Here is a 12,890-nt window from a genome sequence, read left to right as displayed (position 1 = left end):
ATCATGAATGGTTGAACCCCGGTTGGAGTGTCAGCCGGAGTGCCGGACTACCATGAAAGGCCGTCTAGTAGCAAGCCGGCGTGAATACCGACAGTCGCCGGGTGGGTCCGTGGGCGGATGTTGTTTTATGGGCGAACGTGAGGTGCGTCGCAAGGGTCGCACGGTTACAGCTTTCGGAAATTCCTCAAAAAAAAAATGAACACGTTGTTATTCCTCAACAACAACAAAAAAAGGACCGAGAGACAGCAACCAATTGCATGATCGACAGATACAATGAATGAAACTACAACCCGACCGTGCTACCATAGCACTACTAGTATCCATCGAGAGGCCTTTGCAGGCACGCTGCAACACTCGTGGAACACATACATATATATCTAAATTACTAAAACCAGGGTAGGAAAACATGCATATGATTACATTGCGAACCACCACTCTATCTTCTTCTTGTCATGGATGTGCCGTTGCCGCAGGGGCAGTGGCAGTGGCAGCCTTGGTACCGCAAAAGATGGACGGGCAGTGGATCTTAGGCACGGGCCTCCAGATTATTCCGGTTATTGTTGGCTTCTCATCCGATACTCGAGGCTTATCCACATCAGCACCTGTGGTCACACAAGCTATGCATGAACACCAGCTAGCTACGAGTGTTGAAGCATAACTCCATAGGAACGAGTGTTGAGCAAGTGGGTTACTTACGGTGGCCGCCGGCGTCGCCCTTGGCAGGCGCATGAACAAATGGAGCCAAGGCCGTTGCTGTGGACACGGGAGTGTCTCGAGCTAGCGTGCGCTGGCCTGAAAGCACCACTAGCAGCAGGGAGCAAAGGCCGAGCAAGAAGACGTAGGAGCAGGACCTGGAACCCATCGGGTGATCTGAGCAGAAAGTGCTGGCTCGCTCGTTGCTTTGAGTCCGGGGAACGTGTGATGCTCTTCGACCCCCGGCGAGCGGGCAAATTTATAGGCCCCCGGTAATGAGAACGGACGTTTAGCTCTTGGCCTCTATGGAGGACTTTTCTTGAAGAAAAAATCAAAAATCAAAATTTTCGGTTCCAAAAAAATCTGAAAAAAATTGTGGAAGTAAACAATGATGTTATGTGTATGTGTGTAAAGTTTCAGGATGAAAAACGTTGGAATGTTGCCTGTATAAAAAAGACAAATTCATGGCCTGGCAGGATGAAAAGTATCATGTGTTAAAAAGCCCTAGATTTGCCTTTTTTGCACAGCCCTCATTTTAATGTATTTTCCCCTGAAAATTTACACACGGGTGTGTTATGCCTTCATGTGTATCTGTGTTTTTTTAGTATGTTTTGAAATGTAGAAAATATGAAATTCGACAAAATTCAAATTTTTTAGAACCAAGCTCCATGGAGCTCAGCCTCCAAAGACAGTATTCGTCTAGTAATGTATTTCCTCTCCATAGAGAAATATAAGCTTTTATAAATGACTAGCGTAATGATCCGATCCCAAATGTCTTGCAATTCTTTAAGGGAGGCGTGAGTCCTGTTTGCACGTGCAAACGTTGTACTACATAATAAATGAACAACGGTTTCGTGAACGCAGGCGGTTTTTGTAAATTGCCGCAAGAAATAACTTCAGAAGGCGGATACTACTTCGTGCCGCCAACCATGGGATAATTTATTATTCCCTTTATCCTGAATTATTTGTCGTAAGAATGAGTTTATCTAGAACTAAAACACGTCTATATACATCCATTTCTGAGATAAATAATTCCGAATGAAGTGGGTATGGAAGTACAGAGAGAGAGAGAAATTGCTCCGGGAAAGATTAAAGGATGTCTCTAGGGCATTTTGCATCTCTGGCCCGACTCAATCTGGCTGGCCAAAAAACATGTTCCATGCATAGTTTGTATGCTCGCATCCTCTCCACTTTGGCTGAGTACAAACACACGCATTGGTGTTTGGTTGCATTCTTGTTTTACCCAGATGCGAAGTATTGTTGTTTAAGTAGATACTAGAAATTAGTCTCGTAACCTTTTACTAGAGTGGCGAGGATATCAGCACACACATTCCCGTGGGCACAACATAGTCATAGAGAGTTAAATCATAGTCATACGCAATATATTACTAGTCATATGCAAAAGTCTTAAAGCATAGTCATACATGCGAAGGTCTTAAACTAATAGTCCAACGCAAAAGTAAACTAACACGCAACAACAAAGATAACACACTAGCTATCCAGGGAAAATGCCTCCTCCTACGGCTTGGACTTGGCGCCCTCCTCTACGCTGTTGGTGTCGAAGATGATCACTTCAAAGACGCCGGGAGTCACCACCTTGAAGTTCACGAGGTGGTTGATCTTCATGAGATGAGGTACGACGAAGGGGGGCACACCCTTTATTAAAGGTGAGCCTATCATTGACGGATCGGACCATGATTTTCTAGGCGCAACCAGTGTTCCTCATCAACACGGCGGTGTCCATGTGCATCGTGAAGCCCGTGGGCATCGGGATAGACTCCAATCGGATAGCAAGAATGACCCTGCCAAAGTCGTTGGCCCCGAGTCCTCATGGAAATACCCATAGTTCCATGGCATCTTGGGGGCGCTACCGACCGTTACGAAATAGGGTTTTCACCCGCTTTATATTATAAAGCACGAACATCAATCACAAGGTGCCTGGGCGAATGGCACAACAAGCCCAAAGAAAAAAGGAAGAAGACCAAAATGCCAACAACGGCAGCTCGACAAGCATGAATGGTCCACCACCGCTGCGCCCTCCATCTACGTCCCACCACTCACCATGGCACCGGATCTCTGCGTACCAAACAACACCTCCAAGAAGGAATGCGACGCCAACGATGCTGCTGTGTGGACAAGTCCTAGGGTTTCCCCCAGCACGCAGAAGGGGAGCGGGGGATGGGTAGCACCGACGCCCTTCAAGAAGGAATGGCGGCACCCACCGGCATCACCACGTCGAAGCCGGAAGAACCAGCAGGGATTTCTCCGGCACCCACTAGAAAGGAGCCAAACCACCGTCTTGCCACCCGCAAGCAAGCGCCACCACGGTCTTGGACCCATCCACGCCGTCTTGCTGCGAACACCATCACGAGGACAAGAGAACAGAGGTAAGATCCGCCAAGATGGAACGGACGGAAGCACCGGAGCCGAACGGGAGGGAATCGCCTCCACCGCCATCGCACCGGAGGCCTCTGCCTCCCGCACCGACGAGGATTGCCGACCGGACGCCGCAGCCAGGGCAAACCATGCAACTGGGCCTGGCCGGCCCATAGCGGGACCGCAAAGCCCCAGCCACGGCACTGCTGCACGCCGGCAGCTGAAGCCGCCGCCCGCCACCAGCCGGACCCATCGCCACCGTCTCCTGAGAGACCCGCAGACGCCACGCCTGTCAACGGCCTGCCCCGGCACAGATGGGGCCCGAACGGCCCAGATTCATCTGGGCCGGGCGGGCGCCTCCAGACCGCGCCGCCGCGCTGCCCCGTCGTCAACGACGCCGCCGCCGCCCAGAGCTTGCCCCCGCCCGCGCCAGGATCTCTGACGCCGCGCAGGACCGCCTCTGCCTGAGTGCACCGCCCGGAATCGCCCCGTCCCGCGCCGGAGGACCCCTGGGAGGGGAAGGGCCGAGGGGCCGCCGCCGCCAGCGCTGCCCGGGCCAGGCCTGCGACGGGCGCTAGCGACGGTGGCGGCGATGAGGAGGAAAGGGGGAGCGCTCATTGGGAGGGGTGGGGGAGGGGCGACCGGTCGCTGCGGGGACGACGCGGTCGCGGGAGCCTCGTTTCTTTTTATCACGAGTGGTAATCAACAGCGCGTTTCTTGGATACGACGCTATCTACCATTACCGACCCGTAGTTTAGTGGACATATTGCTTTGGGCGATGGAGGAGCCCGAGTCGGTCGGTCCAGGTCAGCAAGCTAGATGGTGATATGTCTCCAACGTATCTACTTTTTTAAACACTTTTGCTCTTGTTTTGCCCTCTAATTTGCATGATTTGAGTGAAACTTATCCGGATTGATGCTATTTTCAGTAGAACTACTTTGGCATTATTTTTGTGCAAATGCGTGTCTTCGGCAGATCTCGTGGGATCTGGTCGGTGTTTGTGTTTGTTGGATCTGCGTGGATCTGGTCTTCGTCCATCTGCGTTCATGTGTCTATAGGTTGGGTCCTTCCGATGTACGCTTCTCTTCATCGGCGACGGTTTCTGTTCTAGTGAGGTAGTTCTTTGGGGCCATAGCACAATAACTTTTCGACTGTCTACTATAGTAAGATTTGTCTGGCTTCGATGAGGAAGCAACGATAACCGCAAGAAGCTTTCAATTAACTTCAGTGTTTGTAGTCAGATGGTCTACGGATATGAACATATTTTTTAATATATTTTTTTCATTGTATTGTCATGATATTTGATGAATAGATCCAAATTTTCTTTTAAAAAATAGCGATCGCGGAAGGATAAGTCGGCAGAAATGGACAAAGGTGGGGGCAGATAATAACATAAGCACCAAATTGGTGTAAGATTTAGACATGTGACGGTCCCGACGACGACGACTCAAGTCAAGCCAAGTCTTCGGCACGTCTCTATCTGTCCCCGACAAGCAAAGGTGGAGTGTTACTATACCTTTGGTGGTAGTAGTGCATGTCCCTCACCAACTATATTTTGTCGACGCACGTAACCCCGTGTGTTGTCCCTGGCCAAAATAATAACAATAGTCTAGATTGTAGTACGTACTCCACGTTAATGTATCACATGCAAAAAACAATAAAATTATGAAAAGAAATGCTAATATAGCAGTACTAGTCATCAACCTGTGCATCTGCGCGGGCTAGCTCATTTAATATTAAGTATCACAAAGTGTGTACCAATTATAAATGTTGGGCATTGATATGAATATGTTATTATTGATTGCCATATTATATTTGTGGACAACATGGCTACAAATTCAAAAGTTGTTGCATGTATCATGTATTCATGACATATAAGTTTCTAAAAGGTAGATGATCAAGTGCCCGAATTGTAACATATATGCTCTTGTCTTTTCAATACCTAAAAAGACATACATCTTCATTTTTGCGATAGAAGCACCGTAGAATTCGATCTTAAAACCCTTCGCTTCGTGGAATAGATTTTATATGCATACAACATTCAAGCAAGTCCTCCCTCGGAAACATTGGTTTGTACCTAGTTTTGTTTTATTATATAAGAATATGTTTGTATAAACAACAATGAACATGCATGGTTTTCTATGAAAATATGTGACACTGTAGAATAATGTATATAACAAATTTCTAGTTTGTCATACATTTAAGAGCCATACATTATTCAGATTTTAGGTTGTTGTCTAAACCAACAAATTCTTGCTGAATTTCTTTTATGATTAATAAAGCTACTGGGACTGTGTGATAGATCATTCAGATTTAAGTTGTGCGTACCAAAAAAATCATAAAGAATTTCTTTTATGTTTTACCTGATTCTTTAATACTTTCTATTCCTACTACACACATATATATCACATACATAATCATGGTATGTGATCTTTGGGGCTAATGATACATCTATATTTTCTTGTTACTATAGTAATTTAGATTGTTAAAAGATATTTTAATATATATACTTTTCTATTAGTTATATGGCCAAAATAAAGATACACATAGACGAACTATATAAAAAAGTAATAAGTATTAGCAATCCGCACTTGCCGAGAATATCTGTGAATCCATGTAATTCATTAGTGCAAGTATTCCATGCAAAGTAGCATAATCAACGCTAGAGCAGATTTAGCTTGTAGACTAAACTTGCACAACGTCACTATCTTGCACCTGGTGACATCAGATGCAGCCAGCATCCAGCGGCGTATGGGAGGAGCTTGTCAAGCCATTCGGTACACGTCGTTGCTTCATGATATGAGCCGCTCCATCCAATGTGATTTATCTTTGTCAAGCAAGACGCGCTCATCCACATTCTGGCCAATTAATTAGCATAGCAGATCGGCCTTCCTTTGCAGAAGGACGACATGTGCTCCCTTGTTTAGATCATTTATTAGTAGTAAGCAAAGTTGTAGAAATTTTGACTGGATTTAAATTTTATTTAACCTTGTGGAGATGTAAGATAGAACTGAATGTTCTTTGATCACATGGATGTCCTTTGCTTTTCTATATTATGGCAACATTTACTACTTCAAAATTTCTTTGCATACGTTTTTATGTAGAACAACCATCAAATGTTGTTTGTTTGTTTGTATACAGTATATTGGCAACATGATGTGACGAATACTCATTACTAAGACATTGTCTGGCTGCCCCTATGCTATGTATACCAACATAACTATATACACCAATTGGTATATTTAAGCGGCCCAATGTGGCCAACCCAAGAAATCAAAACTTAGTATGATTCCTCAAAATAAATAAATAGAAAATGACATCTAACCTATTTCCTAACATGATTTTCTAGGTTCTTTGTGTCCTCGACTATATCGATTAGTCTTGAGTCTTGACTCGATCCAAGGCAGTCCCGACCAACTCTACTTTCCTGGTAGACAAACTTCCGCTCAATCTCCCTTGTAAAATTATACTGAATCCACAAAACATGAATTAGACTATCATAGATTGAATTCTGAAAAAGGAAAATATAACTACAAAAATCATCTCTTGCTACACTTTGCTCCATCTACTTCAAAGTTCAAACAGCCCCTGGTAAATAAACAATTGTGGGATAAAATAAGGTACTGGAATATAAATATTCTCGTAAATAGAAAAATTGAGATTGAAAGGTCCAAGTGGAAAACAATTAGGAGATCCTGCATGTTGGAGTGGATAGTACCTGCTAAATCAACATATCATGTGATAAAATTATATACTGGAATAAACGTGCTAGATTGCTTGATAGGCTATCGTGGGATAAAATCATGTACATATACATGATGGATTGCTGCACTTGTAAAGTGATGCCCAAAGGATGAGGTGGAACACGGTTTATATACATGATGAATTGTTGTAGTTAGAAAAGCAAGATTAAAAGCGTAGAGAGGAACACCATTAAGGGAGTTGAGCATACACTTGATTTGACGGACAAAAATCACAGCCACGGGCCATACGTAGGAGAGCCCGATTGAAGGGGAGGAGGAGGCAGCGGCCATGTACAAGAGTCCACCGTGATTTCAATTGAGGGAATATTTAATTGATGGAGTATTTTACGGGCAATCACCCGGGTCGTGGGTTTCTTTCCTTTTTTGTTGGAGTGTTTATATGGGTGGAGTCTTTCCTTCTTTTTCTGTGAGGCTTTCCATTCATTTGACGTGAGGCTATCCTTTTTTTTTTCTGCGGGAACGGATCGAGGCTGTCCTCTCTCTCTCTTTTTTTTGACGTGAGGCTTTGCTTTTATTTTGAGGGAACAGATCAAGGCATTATTTATTTTGTATACCACTGATGTTGCACGTGTCAGATGCATTTTTTGTGGGACGGGCCATCTCTGTTACGCAAGTTTTCCTTCTATCCTGGACGTAAATTTTACAATCCAATGGTATAATTAATTTTGATGATGTGGATTATTGAGATTACTTGAAAGGTGCCTCCAATTAGTAAATACTCCCTCCGTTCCTAAATATTTGTCTTTTAGACATTTCAAACAGACTATCACATACGGATGTATGTAGTCATTTGTTGAAATATCTAGAAAGACAAATATTTAGAAACGGAGGGAGTAGAAGATAGAAGATGGTCGTTTCTTCTTTACCCTTTGGGCACTTTCATGGAGACAAACACACATAATTTGGCCCATAAGTACTTGGTTTGGCCAAAAATGCTTTTCAGCACACGTAGTTTGACCCAAGAATACCTTTTGAACACACCTGCATGCAGATGCTGCACGCCTGATTGCTGTGATAAACAAATCTGACCCCTCAAACATCAGCGGACGTGAATTCGTGGACATTGACCGGACATGCTTCATATTTTGTCCCACAGCCACGTTCTTCATATTTAAAATCTCAAACTCATGCAGTCTATGCAACACTACGTAAAGTAAACCGGATCATAGCTCATCCCCGGACAAAATGATCATGATTCATCCACGCACAGTGCATATTGATACTACAATGTAATTAAATCATAAATAAAACTTAGATAAAATGGGGAAGGGTGTAGGAATTGACCATTTCCTCGTCGACACCTTCCCCTTGCGGCCACCAGCGCAACTGTGACCGTACTCCATGTAATACGTTTGGTATGTGGCAGTGTCAGAGCTAGAGCTGGAGTTTCCATCACGTCGAAGTCATCAGAGCATGTTTGGCCCGTCAGCCTCTGGAGCAGGAGGTCCTGCTCCTTGGCATGATGGGCCTCCTTCGCCTTGGCCAACATCTCCTTGTTTGCCTCGCTCTCAGACAGCTCGATGGCGAGCCATAGCGCCTTGGCATTCTAGCAGTGGAGGCGGCGCGCCCCCCGTCTCCGCGGTGGTGAGAGAGCGATAGAGAACTGACGATAGGAGAGCGGCCTCGGAATCCACCGGCACACTCACGCGTGCCCGGCGCGTGGTCAATGCCTCGTCGTCGCCCGCTCCCCAGGATGACTTGCTGCGTCGCCCCGACACTGCCCCGCCTGTTCACCATGTCCCCCACCACGACAGCCGCTGTGGCCCCCCTTCTTATTGCTTGTTGGTCCCTCCTTTGTCTTCTGTTTGAGGCGGCGGGCTTTCCGTGTCGCCAAGTTCATCCTCCAGGCCTCCGCCATGGTTGCATCCTCCACCTCTATCGGCTCCAGTAGCTCCACAACTGTCGGTGTACAAAAGTAGGGGTCCTTTTGGTACCCCTTTACTTTTGCACGGGCAGTTGTAGCCACACCTGTGACCATGCTTGCCGGGGCAGAGGAAGCAGGACGCAGGACTACCAGAGCAGCGCTCAAGACCAGAAGCATGAAGAGCAGAAGGGCGAGGTGAACTCCCCCGGCAAGGCCCTTGCCGGGGCGGCCTCCACAGCCCCGGCAAGAACCTTGCCGGGACAACTTGCCCAACACCAATGAGTCCGCCACCCTTGAGCCTGAGAGTTCCGACACCATCGACGCATTGGAACCAAGGCTCGGGAGGCGCCTCCATGGCGGCATGCAGATCTTTGTGAAAATCATAAGCCCACAAGACTAGATGAGAACCAGAAGACGAAGATCCTCGGCAAGATCCTTGCCGAGGATGCCCACAAGACCCCCGGAAAGGCCCTTGCCAGGGACGCCCACGATGCCGCGGCAAGACCCTTGCTGGGGACATCTATGAGGCCGCAGCCAGGCCCACGCCCAGGCTCCACCGCCGTTCCCACATAGCAGCCAGCCCGCTAACTAGGCAGGCACCTGCGTGGCGGCATGCAACTTCCAGGTCAACTCAGCAAGCACCTACGTGGTGGCGTGCAGATCTTCGTGAAGACTCTACCACCACACCAACTCAGCAGCCAGCCAGCCAGCGTGGCACTACACGCCTCGTCAGCCTGGACGCGTGTCGAAGCAAGGCGAGGAGGCGACAGGTGGGACGAGCTTCCTTGCCGGCCCCGATAAAGCAAGAAGGGCACGTCGACAGCACATTAAATGCGTTTGTCCTACGGTGCCAGGAGATAGACTCGACTACTGTACAACTTTCCACCTCCTGTGTGCCACTGCGGCAGCCCCTTTGACTATAAAAGGAGGCCCGTGGCGTACTGAGAGAGGATTCGGACTTTTTGGACCAGGTAAACACAAACCAGCAGGAGTAGGGTATTACGCATCACTTGCGGCCCGAATCTGGATAATCCCCTCGCGTTGATCTTCTAATCCCAATCTTCCCACAGCCCCGCGCCCGCCAACCGTAGCAGAAGGGATTCTTTGTGGTCCCATAGGTGTCGTGTCCCCCGACATCTTTGGTGCGCCAGGTAGGGGGCGCGAGCTGTGAGAATCCGGTTTTGAAGCCGACGCATCGACGTCTTCATGGGGATGGCTCGAAAGGAGAAGGCGACGTCGATCAGCCGCCCTCTGGTGCCGTCTGCAGCCGCGACAGCGATCCGCGTGGCCACGAAAAGCTAAGTCATGCAAAATTTTGTTTAATTTCATTTATATAAGTTGGTCTACCTCAAAGGATCTCGTTCCTTGTATGGGAAACCTGCACGCAATGGGACCCTTCCGCCATTGGCAACGCCCTTGCTCTGTTTCGAGCCCGCTCAATAGTTCAAGCGGCCGCGCTGAGAACGGCAAGGTGGCCTACCCGCTATTAGCAACGCCCTTGTCTCTGTCTCGAGTCCGCTCGACAGTTCAAGCGGCCGCGCTGAGAACGGCAAGGTGGTTTGCCCGGAAGCAAGCGCCCTCCCCGGCAGGGTGCTAAGGATCCGTCCTCAAAGCACCACGGCATGGGTTTACGCGCTGGCAACCTTATCCAACCAAGCGTAGGGTGCAAACATACAAACAAAGATCTAACAGGAAGATATCATGCTTGATCTTAAAGTACTGCAAAGTTATGTTACATCAAAAATAGCTGCGGTTCTAACTTAAGATAAAATTATCTTGGTCTTGAACTCGCAGCGGCAACGAGAAACGGGGTGCCTAGTCCCGGTGCTGGCCCGCCACCCTCTGGACTCCGTCGACGCAGTCGATGATGGGCTTGATAAGCTCCTTCAGCGCCGCGAGGTCCGCCTCCTCCGGCAAGCTCTCCAGCGCGTCGGCAAAGTTGACGGTGGGGTTCCAGAACGCCACCTTGGTGAGCACCTTGGTCAGGGCACCCCGGCAGAGCCTTCGGGCCTCGTTGGCCAGATAAGTTGCCCGGTTGGAGCGGAGCTGATCCAGGGCGTCGAGGATGCGCTCGAAGAACAAGGTCAGCCTGGCATTGGGGCTTATGTTCCTGTCCTCGGAGAGCCTGACGTCCGGCATGCCCATGACGGCTAGCTGGGCGGTGAGCTTCCCCGCGACGTCGATGAGGCGGCTGATCCAGAGCTCCACGCTGGCCACATGATGACCCACAAGTGTAGGAGATCTATCGTAGTCCTTTCGACAAGTAAGAGTGTCGAACCCAACGAGGAGCAGAAGAAAATGACAAGCGGTTTTCAGTAAGGTATTCTCTGCAAGCACTGAAATTATCGGTAACAGATAGTTTTGTGATAAGGTAATTTGTAACGGGTAACAAGTAATAAGTGTAAATAAAGTGCAGCAAGATGGACCAATCCTTTTTGTAGCAAAGGACAAGTCTGGAAGAACTCTTATATGAAGGAAAACGCTCCCGAGGACACATGGGAATTATCGTCAAGCTAGTTTTCATCACGCTCATATGATTCGCGTTCGGTACTTTGATAATTTGATATGTGGGTGGACCGGTGCTTGGACGCTGTCCTTACTTGGACAAGCATCCCACTTATGATTAACCCCTATTGCAAGCATCCGCAACTACAAAAGAAGTATGAAGGTAAACCTAACCATAGCATGAAACATATGGATCCAAATCAGCCCATTACGAAGCAACGCATAAACTAGGGTTTAAACTTCTGTCACTCTAGCAACCCATCATCTACTTATTACTACCCAATGCCTTCCTCTAGGCCCAAACAATGGTGAAGTGTCATGTAGTCGACGTTCACATGACACCACTAGAAGAGAGACAACATACATCTCATCAAAATATCGAACGAATACCAAATTCACATGACTACTTATAGCAAGACTTCTACCATGTCCTCAGGAACAAACGTAACTACTCACAAAGCATATTCATGTTCATAATCAGAGGGGTATTAATATGCATAATGGATCTGAACATATGATCTTCCACCAAGTAAACCAACTAGCATCAACTACAAAGAGTAATCAACACTACTAGCAACCTACAGGTACCAATCTAAGGTTTTGATACAAGGATTGGATACAAGAGATGAACTAGGGTTTGAGAGGAGATGGTGCTGGTGAAGATGTTGATGAAGATTGACCCCCTCCCGATGAGAGGATCGTTGGTGATGACGATGGTGATGATTTCCACTGCCGGAGGGAAGTTTCCCCTGCAGAATAGCTTTGCCGGAGCCCTAGATTGGTTCCACCTCGTGGCGGCGGTGATTCGTCCCGAGAGCTTGCTTATGATTTTTTCTAGGGTGAAAGACACCATATAGCCAAAGATGGGCACCGGAGGCCTGCCAGGGGGCCCACGAGGCAGGGGGCGCGCCCAGGGGGGTAGGGCGCACCCCCCACCCTCGTGGATGGTGGGTGGCCCCCCTCGGTAGTTTCTTCGCTTAGTATTTTTTATTAATTCCTAAAATGACTTCCATGGAGTTTCAGGACTTTTGGAGTTGTGCAGAATAGGTCTCTAATATTTGCTCCTTTTCCAGCCCAGAATTCCAGCTGCCGTCATTCTCCCTCTTCATGTAAACCTTATAAAATAAGAGAGGATAGGCATAAGTATTGTGTCATAATGTGTAATAATAGCCCATAATGCAATAAATATCGATATAAAAGCATGATGCAAAATGGACGTATCAACTCCCCCAAGCTTAGACCTCGCTTGTCCTCAAGCGGAAGCCGATAACAATATATATGACCACATGTTTAGAGATAGAGGCGTCGATAAAATAAAATACGGACATGAGGGCATCATGATCATTCTTATAACAACAACATATATAAATAATGTCATATGGTTTCTTATGATAAAGTAACAATCCACTCAGAATGTCAAGTATGAATTAGAAACTTCATTGAAAACTAACAAACTATAATCTTAGTCATTGAAGCAATTGCAATTTATCATAACATCGGAAAGAGTCTATTTAAGAGCTTTTCAGCAAGTCCACATACTCAACTATCATTCAGTCTTTCACAATTGCTAACACTCACGCAATACTTGTGGTTATGGGGTTTTAATCGGACACAGAGAAAGAAAGGGGCTTATAGTTCCACCTCCCAACCTTTTACCTCAAGGGTAATGTCAACAATAATAGTTCATG

General features: G+C 47.1%; 1 long non-coding RNA gene across 1 annotated transcript; it reads right to left on the bottom strand.

The window, feature by feature from the left end:
- Positions 1-232: 232 nt before the first annotated feature.
- Positions 233-949, bottom strand: LOC123166509 (uncharacterized). The gene is made up of 2 exons (XR_006483573.1): positions 697-949; positions 233-602 (listed from the first exon to the last, which is right to left on the bottom strand). It is a non-coding gene; the product is annotated as an uncharacterized lncRNA (long non-coding RNA).
- Positions 950-12,890: the final 11,941 nt, after the last annotated feature.

Source organism: Triticum aestivum, chromosome 7D (genome assembly GCF_018294505.1).
Source record: "Triticum aestivum cultivar Chinese Spring chromosome 7D, IWGSC CS RefSeq v2.1, whole genome shotgun sequence".
Lineage (NCBI taxonomy): Eukaryota > Viridiplantae > Streptophyta > Magnoliopsida > Poales > Poaceae > Triticum > Triticum aestivum.
The sequence above is the reverse complement of the archived record's forward strand: the minus strand, read 5'-3'. Positions and strand labels throughout refer to the sequence as shown.